Here is a 16259-nt window from a genome sequence, read left to right as displayed (position 1 = left end):
TGAAAAATCATTCCAACACCAGAAATGTATAAAAGCTGATAATGCTCTGTTGGCTCCAGAGGTCATTCTCTTGGATATATATATGAAATGGGAATGGGTTGAAACTGTCTGGCCATTTTAATGGCTCTTATTATATGGCAAAGAACAATAAGAAATCTTCTGACTATGAAAGGTTGAAGAAGTTGACTGGAAAATTGGGGTTGAAGTATGAGATAAGTGTAAAAGTGAGAAAGAAAGATTCAGTTCCATGGTCTTATGTATTGCAGTAGTAATATTAAGTGAACTTGTTTGAGAACCTCAAAGTGCTAAGTATGTGAGTTTGATGTTAAGATGGATCTACTAGCAAAGAAGGTGTTGGAGTTGATTCTATATATAAGATACATAAAGAGTGATGGAGTGAGAGAAGCGTCTGTGTTAGATTTACATCTTGATAGTGAACCGCAGAAGGCTACTTTGATGCCAGTATAAAAGAATTGGAGAAGCTTGAAATTTTGGACTGGCTGTCTTCCTGTCAGCTGATTGGTATTAATACTGAGGGTGTAGCGAGTAAGAAACAGTGTATGGACTGATACCAAAAACTGCAGAATATGTGCCACATAATTAGTGTTCATTGTGTTGTGCATCAGTTAAATTAAGGGCATTAAGTTCAATAAAAATGAATGTGTATTGATGGATTTGATTCAGTTCTGAAGAAACTGCATTCATTCTATTAGTACTCTCCAGAGAACTGAGTCACATATGTGGAAGTCCTCAAAACTATATACTGAACTTACACTGTCTACAAGCGGCCTCCATAGTCTAGAGGTAACGTTCCCACCTCATGACTCGTAGTACGCGGGTTCAAATACCCGGCGGAAGTCGTCAAATTTTTAAGGGCGGAAAAATTCAGGGAACAAGTCCTCCGGGAGGGACTTCAAGCCATGGGTCCTGTGTTGTAGCTTTACAGCATGTAAAAGAACCACATACCTCCAAAGGAGGTCACTGAGCCAAATTACGGACGTTTCCCGTCCAACAGCAGTCTCTAATATTTCTGGTAGATGGGGGAAGCATTATAGATACCTCTCAGCTAGTAGAGCCGGTCTCGCTGGCTGGGCGGGACTGATGGTAAGCACCAGTACCGGTAGGATATAGAGACTGGTAGAAATCATAGAGGGAAGCACAATGGACCAATACAGGTCTAAGTGCATGGGGAAACCCACCGTCTCCAATAACTAACTAACTGACTAACTACACTGTCTACACAGTGCACAGTGTAATGTAGGTGGCCAGCAAAGGAAGTGCTGCCTCTGCACCTTTGAAGTTTGGAAATGAGTCAACAGTATGATTTGAAAGTAATCCTGAAAGGAATGTATGAGAATGAACATCTGCATGGTTTGAATAGTACTGCAAGGTCTCCTGTTGAATCAGAAAGGAAACTTGGTGCTACATACAGTCAGATGCTTAGAAGAACAGTTTTTGAATTGGAAAAACATCGAATGGTTAACTGCAGTTTTTGACACTTCTGTCTGGTCACCAGACTGCAGCACTTTTCACCACCAAAGAGGAATGGTGACTCTGCTATCCCTGTATAATGACTAGTATCAGTTTTAAGTCATGGGAAAGGGGGAGAACTGAGTGAGCTTCTTGAATTAGAACTTGTTACTGATGGAAAATGCCCAGTTTTGTAGCAGTTGTTCATAGTGTTTGTGCTGCCTTTCTCCGCTGAGTGTTGTCACAGGGGATGTAGTTTCGTGAATCTTGTTAAAAATAAATTCATTCTTCAGATATGCCCCATTAGTGCTGAACTTTGATCCTTCAAAGACTTCTGACCCTAAACTGCACTACACATGCATGGTGCAAGAAGTCAGATGAGTAATTGTGGAATTGTATAGTTCATTTGTTAGTTCATATCCAAATATTACTTTCTGTGACATATTTGTGCATGAATTTTTTGTCATTGTTTATAGATACATTGAAAGATGTTAATTTATTCCATTCATTGTTGCCACACTCAGTTATTTTTGTTAGTTTAAATATAAAGCTCGGAGACTTCAAAGTAGGAGGGCAAATTATTCAAACTGTGAAATATGCAGATGACCTTGTGTTAATGGCTAAGGAAGGAACTGTGCTACAGGACATGATTGATAGACTAATTGAAATTGAAAGGTGCTATGGCGTGGAAATGAATGTGGAGAAAACAAAAGTAATGAAAATTTCGAGACAACCAACCCCAGTCACAATAAAGATAGACCAAAAACAACTGGAGAATGTGAAATGTTTTAAATATTTGGGTAGCTTGTTAACAGATGATGGAAGGTGTACTAGNATTATGTGAGAAATGAAGAAGTGTTAATTAGAGTCAGTGAGCAGAGGAATATCCTACACGAAATAAGAAAACGGAAGGCTAATTGGATTGGTCATGTTTTACGCAGAAACTGCCTTCTAAAAGAAGTTATCGAAGGAAAGATAGAGGGGTGGATAGAAGTGACAAGAAGATGAAGAAGATGTAAGAAGATGCTGGATGACCTTGGGGACAGAAGAGGTTACTGTCATTTGAAGGCGAAAGCTCTAGATCTCATTAAATGGAGGAATTGTTTTGGAAGAGACTGTGGACCTGTCTTCTTGACAGATTACTGATGATGATGATGATGATAAATATAAAACTCATGACAAAAAGTTAGTTTGTAAATTTTTGGATTGACTTCTAGTCCAAAGAAACATTTGTCAAGCCCTGTATTAAAGCACATTTAAGAAATAATTATGTCTTAATGGATTGACGTCCAGAGAGGGAAAAAAAAAACTTTCTGTGAGGCTGGTAGAGCAGACAAACTTTAGTATGTAGAAGTCATATTTCAGACACACCTGGGATGATGGTGATAAGTATCAACAGAATATATCTGTAGGTAATCGTATGCTGCTGTTCGTAAAATATAAGCAATACCCTGAGTGCTGGATGGTTTATATGGTAACTTCTAAAAAGGGTTGTAACTTCTAATGTTACATAATTCTTTCAGTATGAATTGAATTTCTGATAAATTCTTGATAAAAATGTTATTACAGAATGACATTTTGTGGAGGTGGAATATAAATTGAATTTTCATACAGAAAATGTTTTTATCACACAATGTTCTAGCCCTCTCATTGGATTAGAACTGACAGGAGGATTTGTTTAAATTTATTTGAAAGTTTACTCTCTTACATTTGTTTATACACTCAGTGGAATATTGTTGAACTGGAAGTGAGATTTCTCTGCAATTGCAAATTAATTATTCAAGGCAAATTGTTGTGTTAGTTGTTATGTTAGTACTCATGATTAGCATTATTAATAAGTAGAAGTCTTGAACGTTGTTTTAATCTCAGTAATCCATGATAAAGCAGGTTATTTACAGTGAGGAGAGTAAACAGCCTTAATGCTGTTCAAAGCAGTATCATTTGAAATTTGCAATTTGTCTCCATAATTATTTGACTTCTGTAAACTGTGGAAATAACTTGAGGATTTGCAACACAGCATGTTATATATCCAGCTACTTTCTTTATAAGAAAATAGAGCATGAAGCTTTGCAGTGCTACAGAGTTTGCTAAGGATTTTTATGCCATTGTATGTGGTCAGAGGGAGGAATGTACTAACTTCAGGGCATGTAGGTTTGCACCTCTGTGTAGAAATGGAAGTCTGATAAATATCAGTTGTTGGGCACTTCGCATTATCCTTTCCCTTTTTTTATGACCACAGCTGGGAAGGTAAGTGTCATCTTAATTTTTTATAGCAAGTAAGACTTTCCTTTTGTGAAGCAAGTGTGGATGTATGTTTTGTGTATACCATCTAGAACATGTTAAGTCTATGGAATTAAGCATGGTATAAACTTAAAAACTTCGCTCGCTAGTGATTTTGTTTTTTCCTTAAATTTATGGGGTTTGTATCATGTGGACCTACTACAATATTGAATAATAGGTACATGTGTGATATATTCCTTTATGAAATAAAGTTGGTAGAGGCAATAGCAGTTCTTCCATAAATAGCAGTTACAGTTAATAATAAAATATTTTTAGTCATTATGATTGACTGCAGCATTTGTAAGAGTTGAATGTATTGAACTTTGGTGTCCCCACACCCGTGTTCATCAGCTTCAGTTGCTCTTAGATCAGTGTTGCAACATGAATTTCCAAGTGATGCTAGTATATCATAACATAATTTCCCATTATTATTAGTGATAGTCTGTATATTTGGAAGTATGCTCTTTTATGTTGGTGCATAAAACGTTTTCATGTGGGGTGTGTCATTAATGGGGAGACTTATGGTGTGTTATGAAGAAACAGAACTCAACTAAAGGTGTTCATTCCTCATTTGACTGCCTCATGTGTATCTTTCACTCGTGTTGTCCCCATGTTTCCTGTGCATGATGTGCTTAAGAAATAGTGCTAACAAAAAATTGAGTTGAAATCCTAGCTTTTAGACATTCTAATGATAAACAGAATAATGAATATAATTTTTAGGCAATGTGAAACACTTTCTTGCACTTAACGGAAAGTCTGATGAACATGTTGTAGTTCTTTCATGATTCCTGTTTCATCACATGAATATGGTTTCTCTTTTAACTTCTGTTTTAATTAAAATTTTTAATAGTATATGCAGCGTAAGGTATGTAATCATTGTCTTAGATACAATTTATTGTAGACTTGAGAATGTTATATACTGTAATGGTGAGTGAGAAATACAGATTGTTTGAGGAAAAGCAGCATTTAATGTCTTTCTATGTTGTTAAATCTATTAATAAAGTTTTCCTTAAATTTTTCATTATTTTTCATATCAGTTTACAGACATGTTGTTTTTACTTTTTAGAGCATCAGTCATCTGACTTTAAAAAGTGTGCATTCCAAGTTACATCAGGTCTCTTAAAATACTGGTACTTTTATGGTCATTTCTGCTACATTATATCTTTATTGGAATGTCTTCTTTCATTTTTTAAATACTATTGTACATCTAGGTGGTTTCTTTGTTTGATCGTGTATTGAATGGGACTGCTGAATAACTATCTGTTGTCACTGTTACAGCTTGATGTAGTAAGGCAACTCAATTTTTATATTCATATGCACACATACTAATGCTATCTTTGCGGGTGTTATGTCCTGTGGAATATGATAACATGATTTCAGCCTTTGGAATCATACTGGTTACTTTATTATGATAGAGCAAGAACAGATAGCTGCAGGTTTTTTCAGTCTCATTTCAGGGTTTATGTGTTCCTTTGTAGGCAGGGGGGCTTTACATTTTTCTTTGTATAGCTCAGATATGATTAGGAACAAAATACATAGGTTTGAAAAAATTAATTTAATATTTGAAATGAAAAAATTGAAGTTACACAAATTTTACATTTTATGTATCTGTTAAAAATGTAAAATAGCAAATTGTACATGGATCAGAAAGTTAGAGTATGACTGGACAGAGGGGAGACAAGAAGTGTGCAGATTGGAAGAGGAGTTCAACAAGGATGCTGTTTATCACCAATTCTGTTCAACTTGTACAGCGAATGCCTTACCAAGGAAGCTCTGGGATGGGCTCGGAGACTTCAAATTAGGAGGGCAAATTATTCAAACTGTGAAATATGCAGATGACCTTGTGTTAATGGCTAAGGAAGAAACTGTGCTACAGGGCATGATTGATAGACTAATTGAAATTGAAAGGTGCTATGGCGTGGAAATGAATGTGGAGAAAACAAAAGTAATGAAAATTTCGAGACAACCAACCCCAGTCACAATAAAGATAGACCAAAAACAACTGGAGAATGTGAAATGTTTTAAATATTTGGGTAGCTTGTTAACAGATGATGGAAGGTGTACTAGTGAAATTAAATCCAGGATTGCCATGGCAAAAGCTGCATTTAGCAAGAAGAAGCNACGAAATAAGAAAACGGAAGGCTAATTGGATTGGTCATGTTTTACGCAGAAACTGCCTTCTAAAAGAAGTTATTGAAGGAAAGATAGAGGGGCGGATAGAAGTGACAAGAAGACGAGGAAGAAGACGTAAGAAGATGCTGGATGGCCTTGGGGACAGAAGAGGATACTGTCATTTGAAGGAGAAAGCTCTAGATCGCATTAAGTGGAGGAATTGTTTTGGAAGAGACTGTGGACCTGTCATCTGACAGATTACTGATGATGATGATGTATCTGTTAATTTCTAGTGGCCATGTGAGGCATACTTTTCCCAGTAAATCAGATGTAAATGCTGTATGTTAAAGACTAAAATATCCTATCTTTCACCTTTTTATTTTATTTAGTTGTGATTTGTGTTATGATGTCAGTATTGTTGAAAAAGCTGTGGAAGAAAGGGAGCATGGCATGGAATTTGCCTGCAAAAACTGAGGGAAACCACAGAAACTTCAGTCAGGGTAATCAATGATCTGGCTGAGATTGAAACTGGACACGTTCAAAACATAAGTACAGTCAACTCTCGATTATCCGGGCTAATGGTGGGGATGGAAGTCACGGTTAATCGAAAACCCGGTTAAGCCAAATTTTATTATACGGGCTGGACGACTGTGAAGGGTCGGAGTTCGAGTCCCGGTAGGGTCAAGAATTTTAACTTCTCCAAATCGTCCAGACCGGCTCTGGGGTCCATCCAACCTCCTATCCAATGGGTACCGGGGGCTCTTTCCCCGGGGGTAAAGCGGCCGGGGCGTGAAGCTGACCACTCACCTCCAACTAGTGCCGAGGTCAAGAAAATTTGGATCTATACATCCACTCCCCCACACGCCTTAATGGCGTAGGGCTTAATTCGTTGAGCAGAGGAACAACTTTACCTTTTACCTTTTAATACCTTCATAATACTATAGACCTACCTGTATTTAAATTTATTCATCCTCATTTCTATGTCATCTCATGGCCTATTTAATACTTTCTTTACATTACACTCAGTATGAATTAGTTATTTCAATCACTGTTCAACAACATCCAGCACTTTTTACGGTCACACTTAACACTTAAAATAATTTAATACTGTCTTTTGCTTTTTCGCGGCATTTTCCTTTTTACGGATATCCGTACGAAGCCTACGTAATATTAGCTTGTCACTTAATAAACTGTCCTCTTCACTCTCAAGATAGTCTAGTAAGGATTCCAAATGATTAAGCGCAGCACCATGTGATACTTTCTTACTGGCAACACTGTCCACCTCTTCCTCATTCTCACTTTCTTCCCGCTCTTCTGGCTGCACCCCCATTGAAGTTACGATTTCGTCACTGCTTAACATTTCGAAGCCCGGTTCACACGAGTCACAGTTAAACCACTCTCTTATATTTTCCTCGTTGACTTCTTCACCACCATGAACTTGGTTAGCCACTTTTGTCAATTTTATGGCTATCTCATTTTCACTGAATCCAGTGAATCCATGGATTTCGTCATCTTCATTAGTGATGAAAGGCATCAGTTTCTTCCATGAATTTTTCAATACAGATGGCTTTACTGTATCCCACGCTGTTGAAATCTCGTATATGGCATCTAATACTGAAAAGGACTTCCAGAAACACGTCAGATCATTGCCTTCATCGATGTACTTTTGTAGCAAATTTGATCTGTAGATTCTCTTCATACTTGAGATAACTCCTTGATCCATTGGTTGGATAAGTGCGGTAACATTAGCGGGAAAATATTTCACAAAAATATTTCCATCATCTGACCTCAGGAGACTTTCGTTAGGATGTGAGGGCGCATTGTCAATGAGGAGCACAGCTTTCTCAGGTAGGCCTTGGGATTTTAGATGGTCACGAACTTGAGGCACGAATTTAAAATCAAACCATTCTTTAAATATCGCTCTATTCATCCAAGCTACTTTCTGGTTAAAATAATGGATAGGCAGACTTGAAGCTACTGTTCCTTTAAAAGAGCGTGGTCTTTTCGCTTTGCCGATAACTACTGGTATTAGTTTGTGTGTTCCTGATGCATTAGAACAGCACAAGACTGTCAATCTCTCCTTACTGGATTTGTGACCTGGAGCCTGTCTTTCATTTTGAAATGCCAATGTTCTGGTTGGCAAGCATTTCCAATAAAGACCCGTTTCATCGGCATTATAGATTTGTTCTGGCAGCAGATTTTCACTTTTCACAAAACTATCAAAATTGGTGCAAAATTGATCTGATGCTGACAAGTCCCCTGACAATTTCTCACCTTGAATACTGATTTCTCGTATTCCATGACGCTGCTTGAAACGTGTTAGCCAACCGGAAGAAGCGTCAAAACTCCCTTCTAGTTCAAGTGCTTCGAAAAAATATTTAGCTTGTTTAGCACAAACTGGTCCTGTTATTGTTGTTCCCTGTGCCCTTAGTTGATTAAACCAGGTCAGCATCGCTTTGTCGAGATCATCGTATGTTGATTTCTTCATGGTTTTTCTCTTCTTCATTCCGCTTGAATTAGAAGACGAAGCAAAGGAAATTAACTCATTCTTTTGTTTTTTCAAATCACGAACAGTTTGTTCTCCAATACCGTATTGCATTGCTAATTGTTTAACTACAGCTCCTTTTTCCAGCTGATTGATAATTTCAAGTTTCTGTTGAATACTTAACACAACACGCTTCCTTTTAAACCCCGACATTTTGCTAACGCACTTGAAGATCTATATTAAGAAACTGATACTTACTTTCACAATGCACTCTCACACTGAGATGGTACCGTTAAATAACCTGGGGCGGTGTATTTGTCCTTGAAACTTTCCAAAAATTCTTGCATTCTTTCACCCCCACCCTAGAACATTGTGTTCGCATAACGGGACGAAATAATGCAGAGCTCGGTTCACACTAGTGCGAAAATAGTGTTAAACTCACCATGTGAAACAAAAGTGAATGAATATTAAACAACATATAAACTTAAAAAAAAAAGCCCCGGTTAAGCCGCAAACCGGTTAATCCGCCCCCGGATAATCGAGAGTTGACTATATTACATTTACAGTCAGGTTGCTCAGTTTCATGCTTTTTGAAAGACATTGCACTGGAATTCCATGGTACGTGCACAGAATTATTTTGTTTGTTTCTTAGGAATTTTATATAACAGAAATATTAAAGTTAAACAGTTCCTTCTAGTGTGACTGGTGAAGATTCTTCTTATTTCAATTATTAATGCCCTTACATGTTTCGGTCTTCAGAGACCATCATCAGAGGGACACCTTTACATCAATACAGTTGGAAGTTACTGTTACAATATATGTTCTGAACTATACAGTTGGGTATAAAATCTAAAGTTTTTACAACTACAGCAGCTGTTCCAATACATTAAAATATTTGTAATTGGTTTGTTAAGATTTTATTAGAATTTATAAACCAAGTAGGTTTGTGTCGTCTTTCTTATTATTTCTCTTGACGGGGGGCCAAATGTGTGCCACCTTGTCTTTCTTGAGAAGAGGGTTTTGCAAATATATTATGGATTTATTGTATTATTTCAGCAACCCTATTATGTTTTGTAAAAACTTTTGTTATTTTGTCCTACCTTTTATGTCTTGTATGTGTTTGTGGTGCACTGTCTTCTTTTTACTGTTCTAGGGTGTGTTGTACCACATATTTATACTCCTTGTGTCTATGATGCTAGTGTGTGCATGCACTCCTGTTGTACTGGTCATCACTTTCTTTTGTGTGTTGTTGTTCTTTATGAATTTGTTGAGCTTATTAAAATGATATATATGGAAGGTTTAATAAGCTCAACAAATTGCTAGAAGATATATATGGAAATTTTAATAAGATCAACAAATTGTTAGAAGAACAAAAACACACAAAGGGAAGTGAAAAATTAAATTAAGTTTAAGAAGATCCATAATGTTGCGGATAGGTATAAATATATACCTACACCTTATCACAGAATTGTACGAGTATATAGGTTTTGTATCTTTGGTATCCCACTTTGTTAATTGGAGTTTATTGCTGCGAATTTAATTTTCTGTTTTGGATACATGAGTTATTGTTACATCATTTCTTTTTATATAGTTCATATATATATATATATTTTAACGTGTTTCGTTACTGAATACACTGTAGAGATCGTTAATTTGTTTATTTAACAACCTACAAATGACGGCTACAATTAATTATAACACAGTTGTGGGGTTTCACACTTTATAACCCTAATCGCAATAATCTGTTTACACTGTTGCGGGGTTTCACGACTTATAACCCTATTCGCAAATCAGTTCACTCTATCTTCAGTAGGCTACACATATTCACAGTACGGGAGCTATTCAAGTCTCTCTGTCTCACACTCTCCCAATTATACAATTACACACGCGTCCAGTTCTTCTTTCCGCAACAGCTGCTATACTCCAACTATAGTCGGCTGACTGGAGAACTGTTGAGAACACACTCGCTCATAGGCTTGCTCGGAACTGAGCTCGGTGATGGCCACATTACAACTAACTCCACAGGCAGCGCAGCTCTCTTATATAGGGGCTGTGTGGGCCTGTTACGTGCCACGTCACAGTAGGAAGCGGTGCTGCATCACCATGTTTGCGTATAGCCTCGCAACGCTGTCACCTAGCACCGTCTTACGTCACTGCGCGTTGAGCATTACGTAACCATGCAGAAGGGGGGAGGGGAGCGCTGACTCATCCGCCACGTCACTGTGGCCTGAGTTGCCACGTTGCTGCTGGGTAGGGAGGCGTTCTCCGTTGCGCAACATGTCACACTATATATATATTTGACTGAATAATAATGTGCTACTGAAACAAGTATTTCGTTTCTTTAATACGTGTGCTTTCAGTTAGGATTATGAGGAACAGTCTTTCTTACCTCCAGTTTCTTATCAAAATTATTGATTATTTTTTAGGAACAAGCATTTGTTGCCCACCGAAGTAAAGTGTACATGATCACAACAGTTTGTAACATTGACGTGTCTTTCATTTTCAATTTTGTTCAAATGTTTTGCATTTTGTAATGACTGAGAGAGTGCTGGATTTAAGCATCATTGATTCAAATTAAAGTAATGATGATTGACGATGATATCGATAATGATAGTAATAAACACTCTTTAACACTTTTTAGTGTTCAATGAATTTATATTTTTTAGTCTTGATCAGTGATGGATGATGGAAAACTCTGTGGAGGTGTTACAGTTTTACACAATTGACTCCATCTGTTGGTGGTGCTCCAGTCTTTGCACATTGTGGTTGGGTCATATAAGAACTGTTAGTTCTGTCATAATTTGCCGATGTGTGTTCGTCATTTTTCATTTTCTTACATTCCAAAGCGGGATGTTTATGTCCCCAAATATCATACATGGACTCTGAGCTGTAGTTGCTGTATCCATTACGAACAGTACTACCACTGATTTAACTTTGTGTTAGTTTTTAATAACTTCAGTAAGTATCAAACATGGCCTCATGAAGGAAAGATGTAGAAAACAAAAAATATTTTATAATGCGCAGATAAGTATTCTGATGTGTGTTGTACAGAAAATTCAGAAGGTGACATAACCTCGAGCTCCAACAAATGATCAGTACCTTATTATTTTGTGTTTACTAGTGGCTGTGAAGTAAAAACAGGTGTGGATTAAAGTTATCAATCAGAAAGGAGTTATGAATAATTTGTGGGATGCAAAGTGATTTACATTGAGTACTATACCATTTCCTTTAACTATGGACTTGAATATACATATCAGTAAGCCTGGCAATGGCAAAAATTTTGAGTGCAATTATTGGTGATTGTACACTACATAATTGTATCATATTTATCATTATGGAATGCGTGACGATGGAAAGCATGTAAAACATCAACGTTGTTTTTGTCAGGTGAGTCTGAGCCTTCAGAGAAGCAAGAAACATCAGACACTACCTCCAGGCATAAATCAGGGCGATTTTCAACTGATAAATTTTAAGAAAGAAGTGGCAGTTGGAAGTGAAGGAATAAATATTCTGCAAGTCATTATAAGTTTTTGCTGGATACAGAAATCATTGTGAGACAAAGTCCATTTGTAAATTGTATGTTTTTCTACTACATAAAGGTTATTATTTTGAGATGTCATTCATTGAAGTTATTCTAGCCTATCTGTATGCATTCTTTTATGTACTGGGTTAAGGAGCATCAGCTAATGCTTCAGAATGAAAGTAAGATTGCTGCTGAGTTGAGAACATTTAAATGTTTGTAAATATCTGGGAACTGAGGGGTTTAATTAATGCAAGATAATCAGTTTTGCAGTGTGTTAATATGCAGCTGTAATGAATACACACACACACACACAGTAAAACCCTCATCCAGTGAGGTTCCTCAGGACTGCTGTGTTATGTAAAACCATGTTGGACGAACTTAAAATTTTGTAGGTTAAATAAATAGTGAAGTGTGAACAAGTTGCAGCTCCATGAAGTCTTACATTTGTACTTTTATAGAATTTTTATGCACACCTGAACTTTTTTTAACTTATCATCAAGGGACCACATGTATGTAGTACTCACTGTTTTAAATGTGGATGTGTTGAAGAACAGGCATGCGATACATTGAGGGCAAGGACGTCTGTTTTTTAGGGAGAAAGCAGACAAGGTTTCTCTTCTTTGTGGTTTTTTTATCAGATGAATGTTAACCTGCAGAACATGTGGTACAGCGTTTCAGAAACTGTTTCTGGTGGTCGGGTGTCCATCTTCCTCCTTTGCCTTAGAACTGTGAAATGGTTCAACTTAAAACAAATTTATGTTAATGGACTGAGTACTCACTGCACCTTCTTTGTTGATTGACATTGTTATCTGTTGAAGTTATTTGCATAAACAAACTTGTACTGAAAAATCACAACACAGAAGAGCAAATTAAAACTGTGGCTGTAACATTCGCATATAAAATACACATCGCAGTAGTTATTTTCAAATGTCATTACAGTTGTCCATTTTGTTCTGTCTTAAATGACTTGGAAACATTTAGAATGTTGTTTCCCAAATTTTACTGTCTTGTTTAATTAAAGGCCATAAGCTGTAATTTGCCCTACACTTTTCTTGCTAATATAATCTGATTACGGATGCTGTTCAGTAAATAGTTTTTGGCATAAGTTACCTGCCAACTGCAGCTGCTTATATCATGAGTGATGGAATGCACTAGGCATTTCCATCCAATCATTTGCTTTTGTGTTTCTAATTACTCATGCTGTCAATGTACTGCCTTTATATTTATGTGTATTTTAATTTTAATAATTTTTCTGTATAAAATATTCCAAGAGGCATATCATTATGTGTGTGTGTGTGTGTGCGCGCGCGTGCGTGCGTGTTTTAAAATGTTACGTACTGAATCAGAATGATTTGTGGACACCTTACAGTGACTTTATAGGCCAATTTTTGGCTTCATTTGTTTTAGAAGTAAGTGTTTGAAGTTCAAAGAAAACTTTTTGCAAGTTCAGTCTCTTTACAAAGGACACAATAAAGCCATTCCCCCAACTCTTATGTTCACTCTTGTCAGTATTAATCTTTTTGGGATGGTAAGGCAACAGATCAGTTTATAAGCAAGCTATCAGATTTGTTTCTTTGAACCAGCATAAAACTATTTCTGTTTGGTGTTTTACTACAACGAGTTGAACAGAGAGTTTAATTATCTTGAGTTTGAAGAACTAATTCATGAATGAAATTTGGTGAAAATTTAGATGTGTTTAGGGAGTAATTAGAGGAAGAGATGGACTGAAATATGTTCACACTTCCCAGAAGTTGAGATGCCCTGTGCAGTCAGTCGTTTCAGTATGCATTGGCAGAAGAGTTATTGTTTTTATCAGTTGTTAGTCATTATTACATTTGATACTGATTTATTTATTTAAACTGCTGATTACAGTTTATGTTAGTATTTATGAACAGTAATATTACTTATTTTCCTCCCACCTCCATAAGTATAAAATCCAGAACATAAGTGGTCTCTGATTTATGCATACATGGTGGATGCATTCATGCAAGTGGTATATGTGGGAAGATTATCTGAAGAGCCCGCTGCAAGTCAGTAGGAGAGGCATACATCTTGGATCAACTCTGTAGGTGCTCAGACCCACAACACAATTAACAAGCCCCTAGGCCAACAAGACAAACAAAACACACCTGTATGAATGAATGAATGAATGAATGTATAAGGGGTGGGCCTTCTCGGCCCTTGCACCACGACCTACAATGATCTATTGTGCTTCCCCATTTGATTATGGGAACGTCAAAATAGTCACTTGGTTCCATAAAGTATTGACCCAAGTGACATAATCTTAAGTAAGCTAGAGCCTCACATTCACACAGGATATGTGTCTTCTTGACACCTCTCACAAGTGGGACTATTACTTAGTCCCAGTTTGAAGAGGTGTCCTTCAAAAACACACCTGTAACACAGAAGGTGCTGAAAATAGTCCTCATTGTTGTGCACACATTCTTTGCACCCTGTAAATATTCACAGTTACAAATTTATGTTATTTTTGGAATTAGAGAGGAAACTAACTTGAAGCTTTAAGTCCTAGTTTTATCTAAGAGATTGTTGAAGGACAAGTTTCGAGACAATCAGTCAGTTGAGAATTACTGTAGCTGAGGCTAGGACAATTCAAGTATCCAGAGGAAGGGGAATGTCCACCGTTGTAAGTCGTAACCAGAAGACTGGTGCAGACACAGCAGAATGAGAAGACTTAAGTGTATGCTCTAGTGAACTATAAAGTGTGTGAATTGGTGAAACGATTGTAATTACTTGTAGTCATGAATCTGTAAGAATTTAATAAATCCAATTACTAATTCAAAACCAGACTATAGTCACCCCATCATGTGACAACTGGCTTCAGAAGTGGGATTTGATTGGCTATATTAATTGGATTGGTTAGGATTGATTCAGTCAAACTGAGGCAAGATGGAAGCCTGGCTAGAAAGGGAGGCCTGATGAAAAGAAATGAAGGCCATGCAAGAAAGAACGGATGCCTCTCTAATGGAAATGAAGTCGAAAATAAGAGCCAGTAACAAGAAGTTTGAGCTCCTTCAAGGTGCTCTCATTTCCCAGATATACTCCAAGCCAGGACAGAGGCCATGCAAGAAAAAATGGGTGCCAGCATGAAAGAAGAAATTGAGGCCAGCAAGGCAGAGATGAAAGAAGAAATGAGAGCCTGGTGAAAGGCGATGAAGACCCGCTGAGAGGCCATGATGGAGGTGTGCCTAGAAATAATAGAGGCCACAGCGGTGGAGGCAAATCCAGAAGAAATAGATTTTGAGTTCGAGCATCAGGAAGTCCCTAAGGAAATGTGGTGTTGGGGCTGATCTTTCATAACCGTAAAATGCTCTGTCGACAGCTAGTGCTTTTAATACTTTTGTGCTCTGATGGGTAAATGGACTGAATAGTTACACAAGGATGATCATGATAAGATGATAATGGATGCTTGTTGATGATGAACTTGAAATACTATGGTACTGTCTTCTGCATTGTGATGGCTTGTAATCTTCTTGAAGTTTACAAGCACCATGTTGCATTCCAGATGGTAGTACTCTTAATAGTCACTGCTGTGAGAATGTCAGATCTTACTGATTTGAACTTGTTTATGATACTAACCTGTCAGAAACATACAGAACAAGAGTGTTAAATACCGTGTTGCTGTTTTTCGTAAGGGATTCTCTTTAGAAGGCTTTGCCAACTGTTATAACACAAGCGAGTAGGAAGTTTTTTGAGGAGAAAACATTTAACTGCTACATTCATCCAGCCAAAATGTATGTAAAAAGTTGCTTTGTTGTTACTGCACTATGAAAGTTCATAAGATTTTGTTTTGAGGTTCTGAGTTCAGCAAATGTGAAATATGGCTCTTGTGTAGTAACTAGAAGATTGAACTCTTCTTTTCTAAGTACTGAGAAGAGGTAATGTAGGCAGCTATTTGTAGCCTGAAACAAGGATGTTCAAAATCCAGGAGCAGGATAACTTGCTGGGAAGCTATTTGGGCAGATGTATATCAAAAACAGTGTAAAATCATTGAACATGATTGCTCAAATTGCCAGTGGTTTCCAGTAAAGTATATTTCATTATTCTTTAATTAAAATGTTTGATGGGGTTTTCTTTTTGCTTCTGGTTGATGTATTGGGTTATTGTTCTTTGTAAGATTATGGCTTCCATATTTTAATGAGTTACATGTGTAGGTGCAATATAAGATAGTTACATAATTTTGAAGGAAACATTAAAAATCTGTTGATACTACACTTCAAGATTTGATGTGAATACGGTGTGTCTTAATGAAAGGTATCCAAAATAAAATAATAATATCTCAGAAAGCATTTATTATACACATTTATGCCGGTCACAGTAGCTGCGCGGTCTGAGGCATGAACTGTCTTCGCTCACTTGGACGCTGGGATC

The 16259-nt window shown here is 37.1% G+C and overlaps 1 protein-coding gene across 15 annotated transcripts in view; it reads left to right on the top strand.

Moving 5' to 3' along the window:
* The window catches only part of LOC111865816 (broad-complex core protein), a 168860-nt gene that overhangs the window by 43204 nt on the left and 109397 nt on the right, over positions 1-16259 (top strand). The gene's annotated exons all lie outside the window — the stretch shown is intronic.

The sequence above is a fragment of the Cryptotermes secundus genome, unplaced genomic scaffold (assembly GCF_002891405.2).
Source record: "Cryptotermes secundus unplaced genomic scaffold, Csec_1.0 scaffold901, whole genome shotgun sequence".
Taxonomy (NCBI): Eukaryota; Metazoa; Arthropoda; class Insecta; order Blattodea; family Kalotermitidae; genus Cryptotermes; species Cryptotermes secundus.
Note: the sequence above shows the minus strand (reverse complement) of the source record. Positions and strands in the feature narration are given on the sequence as shown.